The 25,243-nt window shown below is 46.6% G+C and overlaps 1 protein-coding gene across 6 annotated transcripts in view; it reads right to left on the bottom strand.

The window, feature by feature from the left end:
• The window catches only part of zmiz1a (zinc finger, MIZ-type containing 1a), a 108,483-nt gene that overhangs the window by 58,444 nt on the left and 24,796 nt on the right, over positions 1-25,243 (bottom strand). For 5 of the 6 annotated variants that reach the window (XM_030442061.1, XM_030442055.1, XM_030442058.1 and 2 more), the window contains exons 2-3: positions 24,190-24,308; positions 8,366-8,444 (exon numbers count right to left, since the gene is read on the bottom strand). The gene's annotated coding sequence lies outside the window, so the exon portion shown is untranslated. The remainder of the gene's footprint in view (positions 1-8,365; positions 8,445-24,189; positions 24,309-25,243) is intronic. The other variant, XM_030442056.1, reaches the window with a different exon arrangement.

Genomic DNA, 25,243 nt, shown 5'->3' on the forward strand with positions numbered 1-25,243 from the left:
GTGTGTGTCTGCGTGTGTGTCTGGAGAGAGTAACAAAAGAAACGCAGTTAAGTACGCACTGCTCGGATTTCTCCAGCGGACGTGTCGAGTCTTTGTCAATGGGTGGACGTTGACAAAGACAAGTTGACAACAAAGTACAGAGAGGAAGAAACAAAGAACAAACGTGCTTAGATGACGAGTTCGACACATCACGCATGAACGCCGGGGCTGGGTGTCAGACCTCAGCACTGGTGCCTGAGTCGAGTTCTACAATCAAATATATCCTGAACTAAGTCGTACATTCAACTTTTCAGCTTTAAGCGAATTTGATCTGAACAAAGTTCTTGTTCTTGTTCAGCAACAACATTTGACACTGTCAACAAACCCCATCAAAGGGCAGAAACAATGCATTAGTGCATCACTCAATATTTTCCAACTTCCCCATCCTGTCGGTGGCACTCGATCCTCAGCCCAGTCATTCCTACTGAGGACAAAATCTTTAAAAAAACAAGCCACAAATATACAGTTTCACTAGACGCTACTTACGCAGAAGTACACTGTGCATTTGTGGGGGACTATTTTCAACCGCGGATCAATACACATCTGATGCTCTTGATAATATTTACAGCAGTAAATTGTGTATGTGTAATGGAAATAAACTACAGAGCCCAGGTTCACCGTGATGAAGACAAACCTCTGCCAGTACAACGGTGTGGCTTGATGATGTGTTTTTAATAGATCTCTTCGGCAGAGAGATAAGAGCAATGTCAGGATTTGGCTACATGGGCAGGATCAATGCCTTCTTATTTGTTGTCTTTAAAAAAATGTTACTATATCAGCAGACCATCATCTTTAATTATTACGCATAATATCAAAACTAGGTGTTCATGTTGCTATCATACAAAAAAAGATGAGAAAAAATGAGTAGGTGGAGTGGAGAATCATTCATTCATTATATGAATGGGCTGACACTAACAGATGGAACCTATCTTAAGTATAAATGGCTGCAAATGTACACAAGCATGTCCTTTTTTTTCTCGCAGTTCATTAAAAAAAGAGCCACTTCACCACTGGCTGTTGTGAAAGGGGGAGCAGCAGCTCTGAGCTCATTGTGGATCCACTAATCCTTCACTTATCTGAACTACGTCAATACTGCTGCCGGCCCCCACCCTCCACTCCGTTCTTTCATTTTCTCTGCTTCCTTCTCCTCAATTTTCTCCCCCCCCCCCGGCCATCCTCATTCTAACCTTGCCCCCCCCTCCTGCCTCCAGCCCCCCCCAAGGTGCTGCTTGAAATCTATCCTATCTCTTTTTCTTCCTCTGGACAAAACAGAAAGGGTACAGGGAGTAATAAGACAGAGCAGCAGGGGTGGGATGGCTCTAGTAAGGTTATTAAGCCTCGCACACAAACACACGGTTCGCCACAGGGCCACTGAGGTGAGACCCCTGGAGGGGTGGGGGGCCATTTCTGTTTGTGTGTTATGTGTTGAGGAAGGCATTTTATGTGTTCACGGTGGGAGGGGTGAACGACGAGGCCACCCACCTTTTTCTCGGCTCCAACAAACAGTGCTTGATATCTGCTTTGCTTAATATCCAGAAATGTATCTTTTTAGACGAAGGCTGCCAATATTCCCCGCTTTGCGCTGTTTGTCAATATCTCAAATCTGGATACTCAACGCTGAAAAAGATCCAAATTCTGCCGAAAAATGAAAAAGGGCCTCTTCAAACAGATCATTTAGGCCATCGTGTCATGGCAAAACTCTCCACAGAAACCTAAACAATTTCAATTGATTTAAGTGGGTTAACAGCTCCTTGAGGCAAAGTGAGACATGTTTCACTGCAGGTTTTACAGACTGTCAGCCCCCTTTTCTAGCTGAGTAAAAAACTCCCACATGCAGCTGTAAAGAGTCTCTTGGTTTCCTCTCACAAAGTGTACACTGTACATGGAAATTATTACTGGAATCGGATCAAAACGTTGCGCCGGGACTGGCCGGGACCTGCTCTGGTCAGGAGAGGGGAGAGGAGAGAGGAGGTCCAGCTGTAACTAGCGCTATCTTTCCAACAATAAGGATAAAGGCTCTTTAAACAGGATTTGGTGTGACCCACCTCTCTGTAGCTGGGAGCTGATACAGCAGTGCACGGCCAGTGGTGGATCATTTCTCATCTCCAAATCTGCTTTGGCATGGTCAGGAGTGGCAGTGCAAGTGTGTGCATGGCTGAGGGGGGGGGGGGGGGGAGATATGGCACACGCACAAAAACACAGAGGGACTCTGAGAGGGGAGGGGCCGCCAGCCTGGGTGCATTGTGGTCCGTCTCTTGTGGGGTTTTTTTATTGGTGCTATTCTGACAACACGAGGCCGGGTCTCCCCTCGCTGCTCAGCTGAGCAATCAGGTCACCTCATCTTGACAGACACAAACACACGCACACACAGACGTAAACACGCAGAGACACACTCACGCGTAGACACGCAGTGCATGCCGCCTGCAGCTGTTGCCAATGATGTCAGTCCTGATTTGGCCAAACTAGCCTTTTGTTTCCCAGCATGAACACAGAAGAGAGGAGGAGGCTTCGTTTGGCAGTGCAGCAAGAGTTGTTCTGTCTCGTAGATTGTTTGGATTGAGGATTAGCTACTGGTTGCTGGAAAACAAAGACGTTTTATGTACTTGAACGGGGTTATTGCTCAGAAAATTGATTCAGCTTTGATAACCAATAGGGCAGCAACCGGACTTGGTTGTTATTTTCATGTTTAGTTCATAAAATCAGAGCTGCAACTGAAGATCCTTTTCATTGTTGATGAATGCGTTGATTATTTTCTCAAATAATCAATTAGCTGTTCTGTCTATAAAATCAAGGAAGGAAATGGTGAAGAGTGTTCATCAGTGACATCCTTTAATGTCTTGTTTTTTTCTCCACAACCCAAAGACATTCAGCTTACTGTCACAGAGGAGGGAAGAAACCAGGAAATGTTCATATTTACTGGAATCAGAGAATTTTGACTTCTCTTTCCTTAAAACATTACTTAATAATCAGCAGACCTTTGCAGCTCTAAATAAAATGTCCAAAAGTTGTAAAGATGCTCATCACAACTTCCCAGAGCCCAGACTGACGTCTTCAAAATGCCTATTTTGTACAACCAGCAGGTAACAATCCAAAGATTCTTTATTTAGGAAGAAGCTTAAGATGCTGGAACCAGCCAATGTGTGAAAAATGACTACACACAGAGCTTACATTTTAGGATACAGCTAAAGGCGTTTGTGTATAAACAACACTTAATCTAAGAGATGCATCAAACAAAAGATATTTTTGGATACAACGTGGTGCAAACCAAGTAATAGAAATGGTGAATGTGAGCAGAAGAAAGAAACATCATTTTATCGACACCAACTACTATTCGTTAAATTGTCAAAAAACACACAAGCTTAAAAAGCTAAAAGCTCTTGATAATTGCCAGCCTCCGCAGCAGGTTACTGACACCTCGCTGTAATGAGCTGTTGATAAACTTGAAAAGCATAAAACTGATTTTTTTTTTTTTTTTGGAACACAAAGTTAGAGACCACTGCTCTCGTCGAACGCCCTCCTACCCCCCTCTCTCCAACACCAACACACACAAACACGCTTTCCGCCTCCAACCCCCTGATGACTGTTGGCAGGTTTGTCTGAGGAGCTTAATTGGTACTTTCTTGTTTTTTCCTCTTTCTCACTCTAACTTTGTCTCCCTCTCATTCAGTGTGTGCATGTGAGTGCACATGTGTAGAAAAGCACGAGCGCCTCTGTGTTTTCATGGCAAGAGGACAACAGCGTGGGTGCCACTAAATGAAACAGAGGCTCGAGCAACTGCACACTCCGTGGCGATGTGATCGGGCGAGCCAACTCGGTTAACCAAATCTTGGAACGAGTTTGGACTGAACAGAGCGCACACTACTAAGACAAACACGCACACACGCAGGCACAGATGCACACACACACACACACACACACACACACACACACACACTCTCGAGTTGTCCTGGTGCCCAGGCAGCTTTTCCTGCTGCCGATAATGAGGAGGTTTGGAGATGTGCATTTGTTTGTGCGGATCTAAAACACACACACACACACACACACACACACACACACTTTAATGACTTGAGCGCTCTGCCAATCACACACCGGCTTCCAGTCAACAACATCAGCATTCTGCTTACCGACACATTTGCGCACACGCCCAAAAACACACATACACGGGAGTCACATATCACACCTGCTGACATGAGATACAAAACATAGCATGAGACACTCTTCCACTGAGCTATTATGCTGTCAGTGACATTTCCGAAAAAAATAATCCGACTTCTCCTGACATTTGGAGCGGCGGCTGGTTCCAGCGCGCGCCGCTGTACGGGCAGCCTGCCTCTTGATCTGAGATGTGTTTGGTGAAAGCCCGGCAGCCAGGGCTGCTTGTTGGAGCAATGATTTGATTAGGTCTGCGCTGATTACAGCCTTGTTGGTTACAATGTACGGCTCTATCAGAGAGACTACGAGGGGAGGGAGAGGGAGTGATCGAGAGCTAGGTTGTCAGTTTGTCCAGCTGTCAAGAGAAACGGCGCATTGTGCTCGCCGGGTGTGCGTGAGTAGCTGAGCAGAGTTTTGAAATGAATCAGCTGATATCAAAGAGCACCAGCGAGGATATTAATACGAATCCGTCGGCAGTTATCAGCACTCAGGAGAGCGATACGGCGCTCTCCTCCGAGTGGGCCCCTTTGAATCGGATCGCGGCTGAAGGAGAGGGAGCAGTGCATCTGAACGTCTCCCATTTCACAAACAACGCTATCGCAGATAAACACTTTTAACGGCAAGTGCCTCGTCTTGGCATTGTGCTCGGGAGCTGTAGACTTTGCAGCACAGCAGCAGCTCAGCAGTGGTGTGTAATATTGGCTAAGAACAAATAATCTGAAAAGCCTCAAATGCCCTCTGCCTTTGTAAGCTTTATAAAATATTAACCAAATTAATCTACAGTCTTTTTTTTTTTTTTTTCCCAGAGAACATACTGTACCGCACTATATACCAACAATCATTGCCGAGATTAATTCTAAGAAATGCAGCAACATTTTTGATCTCTGAAAGCCGGGGACAAGGTGTAATTATTCCTTTCAATATATTATGTTTTCTCTTAATTAGGTCTGAGCTCGGCTCGCTGACGTGACAGCCGCAGAGCCACAGGCGTCTCTCAGCGCAGGCTTTACTCCTAACAGCAAGTGCGCCGGGTGGAACAAGCTATTATAACATTATGGGGGCTTAACAGATAGCGGTGCAGCATCTGATCAGAGGTCAGATCCGTGTTGTGCCTCGCGAAGATATTTTTAAAGACCGATATGATACCCCGTGTAGTAAAAGCAATTTCTGGAGGCCTCGAGGCAGAACAAAAGGGCAGAGTTCAGCGCGAGCAGAAAGCGCTTCGCTCCGAACATGCGACCGGAAAAATGAGGGCCGCAAAGTAAAATAGAAAATCATTTGAAGGGATTTTATAGATTGCAGATTTAATGTCCGTCTGATGGGAAAAAAAGAGGGAGAGAGAGAGAGAGAGAAAGAGATCAGAATTAATCCTCTTAGCTGTTTGTTTGGTAATCTGATTTAGTCTGATTTTTAGGCTGCTATCTCTGGTTGTGGTTACTGATGCTGTCTCTGGATTGACCACAGCCATTTTCACCTTCAAACACTGCCCCCCCCCCCCCTCCCCCTGGTATATTAGGGTTTGAGCTTGACATATAAACAAAATATCACTATATGTAAGTCCCCAGCTCACCAAATCCAGCAATGTGTCTGCTTATGAAATTCCCCACTCTGACATCGCTCCCGAGAAGCACACTACAGCTGTCCCTGCTCCAAATAAATGACCTACTTTGCACATTAACACACATTTACATGCAGGCAAATTCCAGGGCAGCTTCATCGTTTTTTTTTTTGTTTTTTTCTGTTCCCGGCTCAGACGCTTCTCGTTTTAAGTGCGACGTGGCTCCCGTCCAGTTCTTAGAAAACGCTGCTTCTTCTCCTCCGTGCCATCTTTGAGGGGGGGGATCACTCTGAATGGTGGCAGCTTAAACCGCACTTCTTTCGGGTGAATAACACGCGCCGAAGGTCTCGAGCAGAGTCGTGGCGTTGGGTCGTGCGAGCCTGTTAAAGGAAGGTGAGGCTGGCACAGAGGCCCAACTAAGGTGCTCCCGGCTCAGGCAGAGCTATTTCCAGACCACCAGCCCCTCCCGTCTCCTCCACCTCCACCTCTGGTGGGGGAAACCACACCACTGCTCAGGCCCCAGTCACAGACATGACTCAAGAATGGATCCATTATTCACACAGGCTGTTAGGGGGACTGGCGCACGAGGGTGGGATGTGGTGGTGGGACACAAACGCTCACTTCTACTTAACTTAGACTTGCTCATGCAAGCAGAAAACATGATGAGAGCGAAGTATTTTTAACAAAAAAACCCCCCCCAAAAAAACAGGTAGCTCAGCAGGCCGTGTATCAGTAGACAGTATAGTTGAACAATGTCATTTAAACACACAGTGTGATCTGAGTAATTCAAACAGACTCCAAAAGAAACAGACTTGCCACTGTGTCCATGTGTACGCTCAATGCCAAAACGCTATGTGTGAACACTCAGGGGCCATGTGACCGTATACGTATACGCACACGCACGCAAAGCAGTGCGACACAATAGCGCAATGAAAGTCAACACAGCTTTATACACACACGTCATATCAAGTTCAGGGAACGCTCGACGGCACAACACAGCTCCACACAACTCGGCGTGGACGAATGTGCGAGTGCTCTCCCTTCTCCTCCTTCTCAAACAACGCACGCAGGGGCCAGATTGTATACGCGTTTGCTCACGGACCATGATAAGAAAATGTGGCAAACGCGTAATCTGATATGCATGACTTGAGGTTTCTCTCTGCCTTTCTTTTCCTCTTGGAAATCGCAGGTTGCATCCATAATTTACACCAGCCTCCGTCTGTTTCTCTCTTCTCCACTCTCTGCTCCCTCCCCTCTTTCTGCTCCCTCCATCTCCTCTTCTCTCTCCTGGCAATCTGGCTTTTGCAGCTTTGCTCATTAGCATATTGCAGACTGTGCAGATGCCACCAAAAATTATTCACCTTCCAGCGCTTTGATGCCATTTCACATGTACACAAAACTACGCCGTCGACATTTTGCGCAGCCTCCCAAACAAAAAGGGACCGGGGTGGGGTGGGGGGGTGGGGGGGGGTCTTCTTTCACTCACGGCGCGACGTCCTTTAGTCGGATGTTTCCTCACATCCTCATCGCCTCAATTACATCATCAATCACTTCAGCCAAAGGTCTCTGACACCGTGATGGCGACTGATGGAGTGTTTCTCCCCAGTCAAGGTTTTAAATGAACGCTTAATATTCATGCAGTCCATGTGAAAACTGAACACATCATATTCATGCTGTTCCAAGGCTAATTGAACACAGTATTCATGCATGTTTCTGCATTAAACGGAGCGTCGGCCTGCAGGTTACGCAAGCAAAAGACTGGAGGATGGGTAAATGGGGATAAGCTGTTGTCCCCTCTCCTCTTGATAGATTTATATTGGTACTGATGGAGCAGATCAATAGCCGTACATGCTAACTCGCCCTCGCTAGCACTGCTGCTGTTCAGGTTTCACACCCTAGGGGCGGATTGAAGCGGAGCCAGAAAGGTGTCACCGCTGAGGTGCACATGCGAGAATGTGATCTTGTAAACATCCTCAGAACGTCCGGGTTTTTTGTTTTTTTTCTGAATCAACCACATCAGAGGAAGAAGGGTGATATGGTGAAGCTTGGCAACACAACTTGTTTGGGCTCTTCTGACTGACTGCCCTGTTACCTGACAAGCGCCAGCTGTCTGACACGCAAAGAGGAAATGCCATCGCCCACAAAATCCAATCCCTATCATGTAAATCGTCACGAAAACCATGTGCTTTCATTCAAAACAACGGCGGTCTGCCTCTCGTGGCGATTAACTCAGCATGTTCTGACGTGCATGTGGTCCAGCGTTGTCCTCTCAAAGCGTTCGGACAATAAAACAAAGCGCAGTATCAATTTCAGTATCACCGGGAAGTACGTTTCCACACAGATGATTTGAGTTTGAGTTCTAGGGCCGCAGCATTGCAAAAGACTGTCTGAATAAAAAGACAATTCTATTTTCCATTCAGTCGTCGCCTCAGTTACTGTAAAACATAATCACCACCAGTGGATTTAGTTCTAGGACAAGACGCCCGCGTGTGTTTTAGCGGCGACACAAGACAAAATCCAAACAGCAGCTGTCTTATCCTGTTTCCGAAAACCACGTCGGAGCATATCTGTATCACCGCCGCTGCTTGTGACAGGGGGATAAATCAGGATTCTTACCAGTTGTGGATGAGGACGCTCCTGCGTTTCCTATCAGGCAAAATCGGGTTTCTTAATCCTCATCAATCACAGAGCGCGCCTAAAATGAGACAAAGCAGAATGCAACGCACATCAGGGAGTGTGACAAAACACAATCTGCTTTTTAGTGATAGGAAAACAAGACTTAGGTGGCATCATTTATCGAGATGTAATAAAGCACCCTGTCGCGCATCTGACAGATTGGAAGCGCATAACAAGGAGTGACAGAGCTGGAGAGAATGTGCGTCTCTAATCCCCGCCAAAATATGAAAGATAAGATACTTAAATGACAAACACGAGTTGATTTCTTCTGAGTGTTTCGAGGCCCTTCTAGTTGCAGAAGCAGCTGTCTTTCAACTCTCCAGGCTCTAATCATGGAGGAATATTTCTGCTCCGCTTCTGGCTCTACTCTAACCACGGTCTCCTAATGGGAGGAACCACTCGCCAACTATTGATGCGCTAGCTTACTTTTTACGCTTACGCATTTCTGCGACCGAAACCCCCCACATCATTTCATTAATATTCCGCGAGACGTCTTCCCAAAACTGTCCGGCTCCCATTTTTTTCCCCCACATGTGTACTCGCACAATAGGTGGAAAATAAACTTGAGCTAGCTGCACAGGCTGCAGATTGCCGAACATTTAATTACCGTTAACACACAACCTAAGTACACCTCCATGATGTATTCATTTCCCTCCCATATTTGAGTCCAATTCAATTAGTCATATGGGTTTAATTAACTAAATATGATCTGATATTGTAATTTCACACTTGGACATGGGATGACAGAGAAGGGGGTACTTGAGCACAAAGGGAAAATCCACGGTAAACCAGTGCTCATTATGTGCAGTCATGTTGTCGCGTTGGCGTTACCAACAGCAGCATTAGCCGAACGACTGCTCCTAATCAAGGTTTACACACTGGGAGGTTACCTTTATTCCTAAAGAACCGGGATCACACTGCTCACACCATTATTCACTGCTGCTATTAGTCATCCAACCGTAGCTAATACGAGGAACACCCCTCATTTTTTTTTGGGGGGGGGGACCTGTGCTCCGCTCATTATGAAGACCACACGACTGCAATTAGGGAAAATAATAGTATACTCCTCTAGTTTGAAGGGTTGCTTACCTTCCCCAGGAAATACGTTGCGTATATAAACACATTTTATGTTTTACCTCTAGTGATAGCTATAGAGAGAGTTTATTTTTGATTATTTTTTTTTTGGTTGTATTGGTATTGGTCTTCATTTCACTTGTCGTTAACAGTAAGTGTTTGGAAGAAGTGTCGAAAAGTTTAATATTTGACGAGCGCTGGATTGCGAAAGCGAGCAGTCGAGCTCAGACATCAGTGCATAAAAAAAACTGACGCTGCTTTCCTTTATTTTAGTAGCAGGCTAGGCTAGCTGACTGGCTAAGCTCGCTATTGAGATGAAAATTGACAATGCTAAAAAACACACAACAGGAAAACAAACTGTCTGTACTTTTAACAATATGTACAAAGTGAAATGTGACAGACTGGGATCATAAATGTTAGAGGCAAAGTCACTGTAACGTTGACGGGAAGTAAACTAGAGTGTAATTCTTTAAACATACACAGCTTTTGTAGTCTTACAGCCAGACCAGATGAACCAAATCTCCCAGACGACACAAGTCTGCAAAATGGAACCAAAACAAGATATCTGCTTTGCAAAGATTAGTGAGGAAAATCTGTTTTATGACAATTTCGGTTGAACCGAGCCTAATTACGTTTTAAGAATGAATCTGCCCTCCCCAGAAAAGTGGCAATCGAAAACACACTTTAATAATAATTCTCTGCTGGAGTGAGAAAGTGCATTGTGTTCCCTAAACACAGTATATTTCATATTCAACCATTTGTAAGCGCTGGTGTCAAGGAAGGTCATCCTTTTAACAGCAAATCGTTGACGCTCACTTTAACTGACACACACTCGCTGCAGGACCTGTTGTGGGTTTTCCTTTTCAATTGCACCTGCTGGTTTTCTGTGCCTGTGTGTCTTTAGTCGCCTGAGTAGTTCTAAAGCACAATGTCTGATGCCGGTGTTATTCCTCACTCATACAAATGTACCATCATGGCGCTAAATGAGCTGCAGCGAGTGATATGAAAAAAAAAAAAAAAGCACACAGTAATTTACTGACGGCTGGTAATGAAACACGAGGCCGGTGCTGCGTGTTTTTCTCACTCTGTGCCGAGAGGAAATACTGCCGCCGAGAGCTACGCCGGCTTGCGGAGCGCTGTCACACCGACACACGCGGAATTATCAGAGAAAAACAAATGGAGGCAGTGATTCACTAGTTGTTTATTTACAGCCCTCTCCGGAGAAGAAATAAATTCCCCTGTTGAGGCTTTGTTTCCCCCCATCATACGACGCGACGGGACGCATGAGAAGAGGGGTGAGCGGGCCACACACACACACACACACACACACACAGAAGCACGCGTGCGAGTGTAAGATTTGCGCGCGCAAACACACGCGTAAACGTCTTACATCTGGATTAATCTCCAACGGGCGTCATCACAGATGCCATTAAACGTAGCAGAAGGCGAGAATCGTGCAGGAAAGGGAAAAAAAAAAAAAAAAAAAAAAAGAGGCTGCCATCTGAATAATTTATTCGGAGGCTCATCTTGTCTCACACCGGGGGGATTTCTGCTTTCAATTTACACTGTTCTCCTCCCCGTATTCAAATCGGGGAGCAGATTTGTTGTGATTGGCACACGGAAGGTCAACGTTAGCAAGCTAGCGTCGATGCTGTCCTCAGTGGGCTGGTATGCTGGTCTATTAGCACACTGGGGTGGTGTGTGTGTGTGTGTGTGTGTGTGTGTGTGTGTGTGTGTGTGTGTGGCGGGCTTTGTTTACCTCAGTGTGCGCTGGGTGACACTGGAGAATAGGCCCGTGGAGCGCAGAGACAGCAGTGTGTGTCTGAGCTTATTAGGCTGCTTTCCAAGGACACAGGAGGCTCTAGACATTACACTGGCTGGGGAAAAAAACACTATTGCTAATCATAGCAGGAAGATGTTAGGACTGCAGACGCAGAGCGAGGGGGTAGGGGAGGAAGACAAAAAGTACAGAGGGAAGAGGGAAGGGAGGATGAGAGAGGGAGGAGGCAGGGAAAAAAGGAGGGAGAGCGCAGGATGAAGTCATGGCTCTCATGCGTGTCCTCGCTCTGGGTGTCACACAGGGACTGAGAGGAGGACAGAGAACGTCCCGGTGAAGCGCGGGTCATCTGTGACAAGACGAGCTGCCATTAGCCAAAAGGCGCACAGAGCGACTTGACAAGCGAGAAGGAAAAGGGGGGGGGGGGGGGGGAAACTCTCTCGGAGTGACAAACTGTACTCTCAAGTCTTCTGTTTGAACGTTTCCAGCATCCGAGGCAGCACAAAGGATCTGTTTTGTTGTTCTGTGCTGTTGTCGTGCGATTCCTTGGGGAAGGGGATCAGTCTATTTCACTTTGCACTAGATGTACATGCAACAGAGGCAGGGAACATATCCGAGACGTGAAGGCAGTGTTTGTCTAAAGACGCTCGCTCTCGTTCTCTGAACTGTAATCCAGACTTTACGAAAAAAAAAAGCCGGTTGCGAGGTTGCTCGAGGAGAAACTGTGCTTATCCAGCAAAATGCCCTTGTCATTTCCAGCCGTAAATTGGTATGTGCTAGCTAGCTCTGATGACAGGACTTGGCTGTTTCTGCCGTTACAGGCATGAATGGCCCTGTAGTAGCCGGGCACAGTGCAGCGGTTCAACAAGGCCTCTTTAACCAGCTGAATGACAGGCAAGCAGACGGGCCGCGAGCCAACCACAGACATTCAGCTCTGGCCGCTGTAATGATGCCAGTTCAGCCAGACCGGGGAGGCCATGTGACGAGGGCGGCGAGTGGGGGGGGGAGGAGGAGGCGAGTCGAACTCTGTGACAACAGTTAGGTCATGTTTCTTCTCCAGTTTTTCACAATTGTCCGACACGCCTCTCGCGCTTACCGTTTTGTTGTCTTTCTGTTACCGTGGGGAGTCTGCGAGTGAACGGCTCGTTGCCTCGTTAAACTTTAAATGTCAGTGTCCACAGCCCTGAGCGTTGCGTCAGTAGCCCTCTGCACTCTCCCTGCCTTGTGGAAATCTCTGTGCAAACTGAGGGGAAACTCGGCACCAGTATGACACAGCATGGAGGAATGCACCAGCGGATGTGGCTCTCTCTCTCTCTCTCTCTCTCTTTCTCCTTCTCAGTCAACCCCCATCTCCTCCTCCTCCTCCTCCTCCTCCTCCTCCTCCCCGCTGTGGGCAGGTCCATATGCACCCAGTAATTATCAAGGTTATTTTCTCCAGAGGGGCCAAATCCCTGTTTATGGGCATGAGCGTGTGTCACAGGGCCCTGGCCGTCAACCCACAGGACGCTGACTCTGTAGACAACACCAAAGAAAACCCCAGCTTCAGCGACACTGCGGGCTGTAGGATCCCTGCCGTTGCTTTGCTCCCATCTGAGAAAAGAACTAACATTTGTGATTTTCGGTAGCTGTGTCATGACCTCAAGTGAGACGGCAGAAGTGTTTCGTGCGAGCTTCCACCTCAGCTCTTGCCAAAAAAACCCAAAAAAACGAGGAGTTATTTCTGGAAAGCACCGACTTGGAGAAAAAAGAGAAAAATTAATACTCAGACGCTGAACCCAAAAACCAGCAGAATCTTTCGATTTCGATCAGTGCTATTTATTTACCGCAGACATCCGGGCGAACGAGTGTTTTACGTTAGTCCTGCTGAACTGTAAAAACTGAGACAAATTTCTACTTTCATTGGTTCGATTCAGTCCCTTCCCAGAGCCAGACACCCCGGAGGATTGTGACCTGGGCTGCAGCACACATTTCCCTTTTGGCAGGGGCTACACAGGAAGTGAGGACTGTGAAAGGCCAGTGGTTAACAAGCCCTCCAACAAGCTCACAAGCTCGCTATTTTACCAGTTAATTAGAGGCAAACAGGAGGCAACTTTGTCTGCTGGACGGGACTCAGAGTAGGCTTGCTCTTGTGCTACAGTAGGCTCGTCAGCAAACAAGAGCCTGGAGGAGCCTGAATTACAAGCTCAAAAGTAAATCTGCATGTAACAAACTGTTAGCCAGGGTCAGCAGTGCACACACACACACACACACACACACAGACACACACCAATTGGCTGCTCCCTTCACAAAAGCTGCTTCCTTTCCGTTTCATCACGCAGGCCGGGCTTTGTTAGTGTGCGGAAATGCCTCCAGAGGGAATGAAAATACTGGCAAGTCCCTGCAGCTCTTTCTGGAGAGAGACGGGTCCTGCAGCTGCAAGATCACACACACACATGCACGCAACCACACACATGTATGCCAAGAAGTGCCCGTGTAGGTCGAGGGCTCAGGTTGCGTACAGAGATAACCATGTTAACCTAAAGAACATAAACACCGGTGTGTGGTTACAGGGCTGTCAGGGCACCGGAGCAGTCAGGGCGAGGGAACACTGACTGTACAGAATCTGAAGTTGGACTAATATTGTCACGGCTGCCGCAAAATTACAGGCAGTGTCACTGCGAAGGCTCAAAAACCACTGCTAAAATCATGGGGTTTTCCAGCCTGGGAATTACATTGGGAGAATTAAGTGACTCTGCTTCCTACATTCATTAAGTCGTACGAGCATTGTTGTCTAGGCCGAGAGATGCGGGGCAGTCACAGAAAAGCCGAGAAAGAAAAGCCATCCATCCCTTTTCCGTACCCACTCATCCGATTCAGGGTTGCACATATTCACACCTTCAGCGCGGCTGCATGAAAACCAGAGCAGCCAAAGGGGAAACACTCCAGAGAGCGTTCAAACTGCGCAGAGTCAGGGAGCGAACCCCTCGAACTTCGTGGTAACCACAGAGCCACTGTGCAGACCCGCTACCTTCCGCGCGGTCTTAAATTTTCTTTAATATTCCATTACCTCACTCGACGGCCAGCTCAGTCGGTGAAAAACACGTGTTTGTAATCAGACGACAGCGCTCCCAACAACAGATGATTGCAATCAAACAGTCGATGGCGTGCACTTAAGGCAAAAAATACACCGTGTTAGTGAGAAACAGAAACCCGTGATTTGAAGGAATATGGGATGTCTTCGAGAGATTGGCCCATTGTTGAAGTAATGGAAGGGCAGACAGATGAAATCATCCACGTGCTCCATGTTAAATGATAGCAGACATAATGACTAATGTTGTCCAAAATATGAAGTCAAACTTTATAAGTAAACAGTCATCAGCTGTATTTGCTCATTTTTTCCCCAGCAGATTCCCGCACTTTGCAACTATGAATATCTTTAATATCTAACAGCATAAACTCATCAGACTGGCAGTGGTGATTTGTGAAACCATCTCGGGGAGGTAACCACGGCGCACGGTGAGTTTAAGCTGTACACCGTCTCACTGCGCCACCCACGCTAACATTCAGTTGACCCCGGAAATTTAAAACGGCGCGCTATTTCCATTTAATTTTTCATGTGAATCGTACCTCCTACGCAAAACTGTCAGACTCAGTCGCCTACCACCGCGTCTTTTCATTACAGCTGCGACAAGTTTACCGAGATGATACTTCTGTATTTCTTCCCTGTTTGCACTGTATGCGGATGGCACATTCTGGGTACTTCAACATGTGGGTCTTGCTGTCGCAGGTTTTTACTAGAAGTAGATAGCGTGTTGTAGCACGCTGTACCAAAGAGCTTTACCCGCAAAATCCAACAGAGTCAAATAAATCCAACTCTGACGCCGGTTCAACAACAAGAACCTCGTGGGTACTTTGATTTAGAGCATTCTCCTGTTTGCATTGTTTGGGGTATGGACTGCATTTAAGCAGCAATTTCGACCTGATCAAATCAAAGCACTTCACCAGGCCTGTTTTTCACTAAGTGGGCACAAATTACTCATCCAGAAGAGCTGTTCGGAGCTCGGTGTTTTGCTCTGCATTCCGCCCCAAATGGAAATCAAACAGCTAGCGAAAGCGAAAGCCGACTGTTGCTTCACCAAACATTGTCGGTGTTAAGGCTGAAAAGCTGCGCTGGAACACAACGCACTGACCGGGCATTCGAAGAAGGGAAACCAGAAGATTCTAGACTGCAGACAGACAAACCGGTGAAAAGTTGCAAATGGCACTGATGAGGAGGACGAGGGCGAAATTAAGGAGAAACTTCGCTAAATGGGTAAAATAATCCATCTTAGGGGAGCTTTCCCTTTGTTTTTTTCCTTTTCACTTCTCTTGCTCTGCTTCACTTAGCTGCGATTTCTCTCACCAGCTCGCCAGCCGATGCTACTTGTTCAGTCGGACAAAAAGCCACCAACAAAGGACAACAAGTGCTAACGGGACACACTGCAAAAAACAGAGCCATGGACACTCACCAAAGGGCCCCAAAATTGTGTGTCAGGGCCCTTTGATATGCAAACAGGTAGCATGATAGGGACGCATTGATGGGGCACTGGCCAGATACCAATCCACATGTCATGGGCGAGTCTATTATTCTGTAATTGATGTTTTTTAACAAGGAAAATCTGATGCTGTCCAAAATAAAAATCTCTCCAGTCATAAGAGTGAAAAGAATTCCCTCTGACCACAATTTGAATTTGAAGATGATAATTGACTGGAATTTGTCTGAGACATCGAAACCTTTCAGGACAGCGAGACTGGCGGCGGAGACCCTGAGTAAAACTAATTCTCTGTTAAAATGTTGTCTTTTCCATGCAGGAATGTATCCAGTGCTAGGTTATCAGTACTGACAGATAGCCTGAGTTGAGGTATCTGAATCGGTGAATTGGATCGACAATTAATTCAAGCCTCACTCGACCACCTCGGCGGTTGCATGGCCAGGCTGGATGCCTGAGTAAACAGAACAGGTTGTAGGTTGAACCGAAACTCGGCTGGAATAGATAACACAGGTAATGATTCTTTTTACCCCCGTTTAGACCTTCAAACAACTGCTTCTGCAAGTTAGGTCTGGACTCACCAGACTAATTGAATCGGATTTTTTTTTTTTTTCTTCTTTAAATATAAGCACAGGAACCAGGTCCGCTTGACATATGGTTATCTACAGTGTTTATGATCTCATCACTTAACAGACAAGCTGTCCAACACGCTGATTTCTCAGAAGTGACAGCCTTTAACAGCCAGAAAAGGTGGACTTCTGACCAAAACAACTGACTCGAATGCTGTCTTACCGGGGAAAGTATCAGGGGGAGAAAAGCAGATTCGAGATGCACTGACAGAGTGGAGGAGCTTTCAAGACAGCTGCTCGAGTTTCTCTCTGTCACTCTCTCTCACACACACACACACACGCCCATGCAAACACACACACACGCACTCCGCTCCCTCTCTCCTTTTTAGCCAGTGACAGCAGGCACCCAGCGATGACATGAGGAGTGTCTCTGGCAGCCAGTAAGGCAGCACTAAACAGACAGAAATATCTGCTCTGACAGACGGACAGACCGTCACCCACTACGACATGCATGCAGCTGTCACTGAGCTCGCCACTCCTCTTCCCTAACCCTCTGGTCTTGACTCTCTCTCCACTCTGAACACCGTCTCCCTGATGTTTTTCTCCCTTTCTTCCAGCTATCATATATTACATTGAAAAGCTACATTGTGCTTGGCTCTGCTTGGCTCGCGGCCAGAGAGCAGGAGGTGGAGGGCGGAGGGGAGGAAGGAGGTTCGGCTTTCATTAGGGCCAACTGTTGAGCCACCTTCCCCTTGATCAGCGCCGGCCTGCACAGGTTTAGCTCTTTTGCTCCTTTCAATCTTTTGTTCTTACTTTCCTTTTCACCCTCTGTTCTCTTTAGCTCTGTCTTTCTAAGCCACAGCCGTTCTCAATTAGGAGGGTCAGGGAGCGGAGCGGAGAATAACTCAGGCTCTGGTTTCTGGAGCTGGAAGGACCCAAAGATCAGCAGCAACCAGAAACCACCGCTGTAACCCGCCGCGCCAAAGAAACTGGGCTGTGGCCGCCTGTCTGTTTGCACGCGTGTGTGTGCGCACGCACGGGTGCGCTTGCGTGTGCGCGCGCGCTGCATAAATCTTCTCTGTGTCAACAGGTTGTCACTGACCTCTGACCTCCATATCTAAGCAGACATGAATATGACAGAACCGCTAATGTTGTGATTGGCGTGTAGCTCTCCCCTCGCCTGGCGGAACGCAGATCTCATTAAAGATTCCGGCGGTTCGAGACAACAGACAAATCTCTCGCACACACTCGCGCGCAAGCAGGCACACCCACGCGGCATATCCTCGCCCCCATGTAGAGAGGCACTTTAATTGCTTTGTTTCAATGGTCCCCTCTGAATGGGAGTGAAGCTGGGGGCTGCAGTTTACAAGACACATCTGCAGGTGTTGCATTTCAAACCGAGAAACTCAAGCTGTGAGAAAGGAACGCATACGCCAAACACAGGCACACAGACAGAGGGATACACAGGCTGTCTCTCTCCTCTCTCACATGCGCACACTGCAGGTGCGGCGCCGCTCGATGCTTTCCTCCACGGCATCGAGCCCGAGCATCCGAGCAAGGTCGTCGAAAATCTCCTAACATCTGCGTCTCCTTCGATAAAAGAACACTGACTTTAAGGTGAGACAATGCAACATAAATGACAAGGCAAAGCTGAGGCGCGGAGGACTGAGCGCAGACGTGTCAAATCGAGAGAAAGAATGTGCCCCTGCAATGTGGCTGACGCTTCCCAGCAGGCATTTCACACTAAAAGTCTGACAGAGCCATAAATACCAGCAGCTAATGTGGCTAAGGGTCATGTAGGTTTTAGATAACCTCTCTACGGACGGTGCACTTTGGGAAAAAAACTCCTTTACTCTGTTGCCACACAGCCACTGGTGCACAGTAACCTCCCTCCCTGCTGGAAAAAAGCTCATTCGGAACTATTTTCACCCGCTTAATTTGTGAAAAACCTCTCAGAGCGGAGTCTCCGCGAGAATCAAATCTGTTTGTTGTAACCGAGAGTCGAGTAGTTTGGAGGATCTCGGGTAGCGTTTCTCCTAATTCACAGGAAAGAAAGAGCAATCAGCTAAGCTTCAGATGGCATCCGACTGATCCAATCTCCCTTTTTTTTTCTTTTTTCTTCGAGCGGCTCTATTGTAATGTTCCCACACACTGGCGCACATGCCGCATTGCACACGTTTCTGATCTATGCAAATAGGCTACAGATGGACAAGAATGTATCTAATTGAGAAACATATGTGTCGCATTTTTGAAAAATAATCATTCTTACATCTCCCTTTGCTTTTTGTCCTCATCCTGTTCCTGTCATCCTTCGTTCATTCATTAAGAGTTGCGTGTGGTTGCGACTGCTTGGCGTCTCGCCACACCGTTTGTGAAATTATTCAAATGAGGACACCATGTTTCTTTTGTTTACCGCCTCGAATGGCGACGCAAAAGGCAAGGTTGGCGAATTCATAAACGCCATTTCTCACCCTCGACGCTACAACCGCCGCCGCCTCCTCCCTCCCCCTCTCCGCCAATCCGTCGGTAGGAACGTCCCGGGCATTATGAGAAGCCATTAATGAGTGTGTGGCGTGGTGTGTTGTGATGCGCGACATATTACAGCCATTCATCAGAGCCGCGGAGACACTTGACAGGCGGACAGCCAACAGGTTGTGTAATCATATAACACAGCCATGTCAGGCCTGCCACGGCTCCGTGTCCCATTCAGGCCTCTAATGTTATTTTCCTCTGGGTAATTGACGACGCCAGACAGAGACCCAATGATGGATAACATCATGGACCGACCGCCGCACAAAGATGGCCGCCTACCGTGGTGATGTCGTAGCAGATTACATCAACATTTGGAGATACTTGAAGGAAAATTGCAGTTTAAAATGCAACTTGGGTCTGATTTCTGTAGTCTTGGCCAATGTGTGTATTGGTTTTGATAACTTTGATGAGGAGGATGACTGAATTTTCATTTTTGGGTGAACTTGTGTGAAAAAAAATGAATGATAATTAATAATAATAATAATGTTTGCCTCGTGACTGATCCTCTCTTGCCTTTGTTTTCTCTTGGCTGTTAGTTCACAACCTGTATGATCGTCTGATCTGACTGCTCCAGTTTCTCGCCCCACCTGAATCACTTTCAGCAGATCTCTGCACCACAACGTTATTATTACCTACCTAGTAACCAGACCACAGGAATAAGGCCAAAGTTGTACAAAACTGACACTGACATTGGAGAAAAGCGAGAAAACAAAGCCGGGGTGACAATCATTATTCTAGCTCCATTTCAGCTGAACGCCAACTCCATGAAGATTACTTGCTAGATTTAATGAGTCATTATTGTGTAATGGGGAAACAAAGTCATCTAAATCGACTAAAGGAAACCATTATTAGTTATTAACCTTAGTTACTGCATAAAGTATGTCAAAACATGACAAACTTTAAGTGTAACTCTGGTAATTATAGTGTACTAGGAGTGCCATCTGACACTGAGGAATGTGTTGCAAATATTCCAACTCCTCTGCACAACACAACTCTCAGCTGTATCAGAGGAGAAGAGGTGGCCCTGAGGCAGTGTTAGACGTTGTTAAGGATAGCAAGTATCCGCACACAACCTGTTCTGCTCTTGTCCCTAAGCTGGAAAAGAGAAGACAATGTTCTCTCTCATCCTCCCACTCTCACCACTTTATACCTCTGCTTGTTTGCGAGATGCCTCTCGCAGCACACAATACGAAAAAAGGCCGGCATGTGGAAAATGGGCCATAAGACGAGAAACGCAACGAATATCACCGGCGAGGATAAAAATACACACTCCTGTCGTTTGAGTGTCATCACAGTCTCCTAAGCTACAGCACCCTGAGGTGAAACTCCTTGGAGAATAAGAGTCTTGATTAGACTCCTGTTCTCTGCTCATTCTATCTTGGTCTGCATCTCTCACCTTCTCCTTTCTCGCTAAACATACAGTACGGCCCAATATCCGCGTAAACATCTACCTCTCTGCGGGAGAAAGAGACGGAGGGAAGGGAGGACGAAAGTGCGAGACGCATAATGGAGGGAAAGAAACAGACGAGAATGAAAAAGATGGCTGGGAAATGCGATGCCAATTCCCTTGGTGTGAGTTAATCCCTGGAAGCCCCAACATCCTTTGCTTTATCTTGGAACACCACGTGGCACCGACAGCTGAAAGAGCAAAAAGAAGCCGAACCCAACCAGAACACGCTCCGACTAGTTCCACAGATCACTGTGGTGTGTCCACAGGAGTGTTTTCTGATAGTGGTTGCATGTTGATTCTGCTTGGTCTCCGCCGGTTCAACTGGTTGATGTCACCATTTAAATTCAATAAACCACTACAGGTTAATGACAACGCCTGTGCTGAGCGATCACATCAGGCCAGGGTTTATGTGGTTATTCCCTCCGTTCACGCTACAAAGCTGAAGTTTCGAAACCCACCTACTCTAGATTCTCAAGTTCCGGGTTACTGGTCGGTTATTTCCTGCTTTATTTTGTAGTTATATCCTCTTGTGTTTTGTTGTCACTTTCTACTTCCTGCTCACCTGTGTTGCTAGTGTTCTGTTTCCCACCTGTGCCTCTGAGCCTCCACCTCATCCCCTTGTTAGTGTAGTTTGTGTCTAAGCCGGTGTTTTGGTCCGTCTGTTCTCGTCCTCACGCCAGACCTGTTTTCATCCTGTTTTCATCCAAGCATCTCCTTGTGCTTGTTCCCAGGCCCTCATTCATGTGTTCCCTGTGTTACTGATTCGTTCCGTGTGCTTTTCTGGTCTGTCTGTTACTTAGGTTTTGTAATATTTTTGTATTGTCCCTTGCCTGTCTCTCTGTTGCCAGTTTTTGTCGCTTTCCATTTTTTATTGTTCGCACTTTTGGATTTTGGATTTTTTGGATGTTGATTAAAGATCTCTTTTTGTTTTACTACCTGCCTGTCTGCGTGTCTTGCATTTGAGCCAGCTTAGTGTGTACCAAAATACAGAAAACTTTTTTGTTGATTCAAGGTGGACAAACACTGGATCCAGGAGTTTAACAGGAGTCCAGCTGTACAGTAAACCTGTCTGGTACGCAGTGTGGGATTTTACCCAATGCTAGCACCACTGGAGCACCAGACAGATGTGGTGTACATAATCAGGTGGTATCATGCTTTCATTTCACTCCCAACAGCAACTGGTTTACTTTACTACACTCTCAACGCTGATGAGGAGACTATTTTGTGCGATCTGCATATTTATGTCATGAGCAGCGATCAACTGTTATTTCTAAATGGTCAATTTATAGTTGATTAAACTTGAATTATTTGAATCTTAACAACAATAAAATGTTGTGAATAAAACTATTCATTTAGTTTCAACTGATGATTATAATACACTGTAAATGGTAAATAAATACCGTGTAGTTCATCTATAAATATGATTACATTGTTTATTTGGCCATTATAATTTGGCAGCTGATGTTAATAAACAGTTACAACTGCTTAAACAATATTTTGTATTGCAATTAATTGTTTGATATCAAGCAAATAACTTAATCAAAGTTTAACTAATTATAAATGTACCGTTTACTAATGACTGTTATTAAAAATTTCATTTTCATCAACTTTCATTCACAGCAATTTTTAACAGCGTTGGAAACTCGGAACACCCTAATCCGACCAATCACAGCTGCTGTGGTGTCTACACAGTCACGCATCAGGTACAGTAAAGGTACAGCAGCTAGGTGTGTAGCATAGCTGTCACCCTGTGATGCAGAACTATAAATTTAACCTATAGCGTGGACACAACGCACTGAACCATTACCACACTCGCACACCACAAACACCCGCTCTTCCTCTCTCCTCAATCTCGACTCCGCCGCCACACAACGGCCGCAGTGTTCAGCGTCAACAGTGGTCACACTATGTGGCGCTAGCATTAAAAATGCATCCAATTAAAGCTGCAGGGGGAAAATACAGCTCTGTAAACGGCAACAGTCTGTAACATGTTTGCAGCGATGATAGGCTTTCTAAACAAATTAAGGCAGAGGAGCTCTGCATTACTCATCCTGGCTGGCTGTCTGGCCAAATTCTGCCTCAATTGCACAGTTGTTTGATCAACCGCTGGTGCGCTGTGTATGTGTTAATGTGAGAGGAGGAGGGGGAGAGAGAAAAAAAAAAAGAAAAGAACAGATATGAGTCCATGGATACCAGCCGAGATGAATGCGGTGCGACAGCGGCGGAGAAACACAGTAAAAAAAACTTCCTCTACTTTCATGTGTGTGCAGTCGTGTGCTGTCACACTCTGCGGCTCTGCTCTGTCGGCTGGCAGCGCCTCGCTCCCTCTCTTTCGCCATGTGTTTGCTTGTCACTCTTGTGCGCACGCATGTGTGTGTGTGTGTGTTAAACCTGTCGCTTTCTGTGCTCTGACGTCCGTGTGCTTATCGCTGCGGCTGATCCCTGCTAGTCGGGTGTGTGTGTGTGTGTGTGTGTGTGTGTGTGTGTGTGTGTGTGTGCGCAGCATCCGTCTGTCTGTCTGCATATACGTGTGCATGTGTGTGTGTTTGTGTGCGAGGCAGATGTTCCCCGGGCGGTGCAATTGCTCAGCGTTCACACACACACACACACACACACACACACACACACACACACACATACACTAAGGAAGATTAACCAGCACTTTATTTATCCATTTGCTTCCTGGATCTATCCCCACCCACCCTCCAAACCACCCACAATCCTCCTTAATCCCTGGTAGCAAAGAAAACAGGAGGGAAGGCAAAACGAGTGTATAACTGGAGCTAGGTGGCAGAGTTTTGCACTGCTTTGGACCTACTTGGAAAATCGCTTTCTTTTCTTGTTTGGGCCATGGCAAACATGCACATACTAAAGAACAGGGCTGCCCAAAGTGGGGCCTGTGAACCAAAGGTGTTTGTATGGGAGCCCAATTCAGCCAGAGATAAAAAGTTGAAATTGTGAGATAAAGTCAAAATTACCTCATAATTCTGATTTACCACGGGAAATGTTTTTCATCGAGGCTAAGTCTTCATCACTTTTCTTTCTTTAACTGGCGGAAATGGGCTTCAATTGGTCTGCGTTTAGCCCGTGGCCCACCATTGAGTTTTAGTCTTGGCGCCCAAAGGTAAAAGGTTATGGAACCCCTGTACTATACCTTTTGTACCACAATAAACTCACAAAGAAACCCCCCAAGTGTTTCAGTTCATTTGGATAGTACATTGATGATATTCCACTTTAATATCAAAGTACACTAATATGCCACCTAGAGCTGCACACAGAAAAAAGCAGCCTATAGATCATTTAGGCTCAAGACTTCTAGACGTCTAGAAACAGGAGTAGGGTTAAAGTAGGGTTAAGTTTAAAGTGTACTTTTTGTCACTTTAAATGTATTAACACATAAATCTTTTTTCAGACTCCCCAGGCCCACATCTGCCCACTGTAAAGAACAGAAAATGTGAGGTTTTTTTGGAAACAAACGGTGCTTGAATCACAGCATCGTGGTTTTTTGCTCTATTATCCAAGTATTGACACTGGCCACAAGCATCTCGGTGGGGACTGGCGGGGTTTTTTTTTTTGTGTTTTTTTTTTTTTTTTTTTGCTTTTTCTGGACGGAGCCAAACAAGATCCTGCACAGCTCCTCATAAACAGCAGCTGCAGACTGCTCAGTTCCCAGTTCCTCCCCAGCCGCCAGCCCAGGAGGGTCCAATCAAAACCAGCCACATTACTCCCTCACTTTGCCGTTGCGTGCCAAGTCTGCTCCGCGTCGGGAAAAAAAAAAAAAAAAAGAAGCAGTCCAATTGGTGGAACTGCACCAATTACAGAGCTGTGGATTAACAGTAAAAAAATCTGTTTACCTGTTTGAACTTTGACCTCTCTGGTGCTGCTTCTGTGGTCGCCAACCCCTCCCCCACCCGGCCCTTCATGTATTCCTCACGCGCGGTCCCTCAGTGACCCCCCCTCCTTAAGCGGTGATCTGAGGGGAAGGAAGACAGAAGAAGAAAAAGGCTGTTAAATGTCTTTAATGGAATGCCAGGGAGAACCTGGTTCAGACAGAGGACAAATGTATCACAGAGAAATACACTGCTATGTGGGAAGGCAGGAGGGAGTTTGCTATACTGCCCCATTTACTCTCTCCCTCCTAACCCTGCCGGAAAGCCAATGAACCAATGAGCAACTGCACCACCTATCACACTGCCACTGCCGTGCCTGTACACTGCAGCAGTCCTGTATATCCCCCCCCCCCACGCGACCCCACCCCCCACTGCACAGGAACAATGTCCTTCCTAAAGGTTATCAGCAGCCTGGCTCTCGGTCAGCCCTCATCCTGAGTCCATTACGCGCACGCACACACACACACACACAGCAGCAAGATTCACTGCCTTAACACACCTCTCTTAGTCTCTCTTCACTGCTCCACTGCACACTTTTGCGGGTCGATCCAGTGTAGGCCCGGAACACATACACACAAGTTTGGGGATTAGCTTAAAAAACAAGTTCTGCAGTACCCTTTAATTCCACAAAAAACGCAACGAAATACAAAAATGACCCCATCGCGTGATTTTAAATTTAAACCCCATTAGCGTGCCACACTTCTTTCAGCCATGCCAGTGAGGTTATTGCCATCAGTGTCCAACATTGATGATCAAATACCTGTGAAACTACAAGCACTCCCACCACCCTCAGCTGTACGTTGTGTGAGCGAATGCTGCTAAATTTAGCAGGCTAACAGGCTAAACTGAGTGGGTGAACCAGGTCAATACTACATGCTTAACATCAGCATGTTAGCACTGTCACTGCGAGCGTGTCAGCATGCTTATGTCAGTACTTAGCTCAAAGCCGTGGCACAGCCTCACAGAGCCTGTAGCATGGACGAAGACCAGGGTTACACAACGTGGATCTTTTTCGGTT

Source organism: Sparus aurata, chromosome 15 (assembly GCF_900880675.1).
Source record: "Sparus aurata chromosome 15, fSpaAur1.1, whole genome shotgun sequence".
Taxonomy (NCBI): domain Eukaryota; kingdom Metazoa; phylum Chordata; class Actinopteri; order Spariformes; family Sparidae; genus Sparus; species Sparus aurata.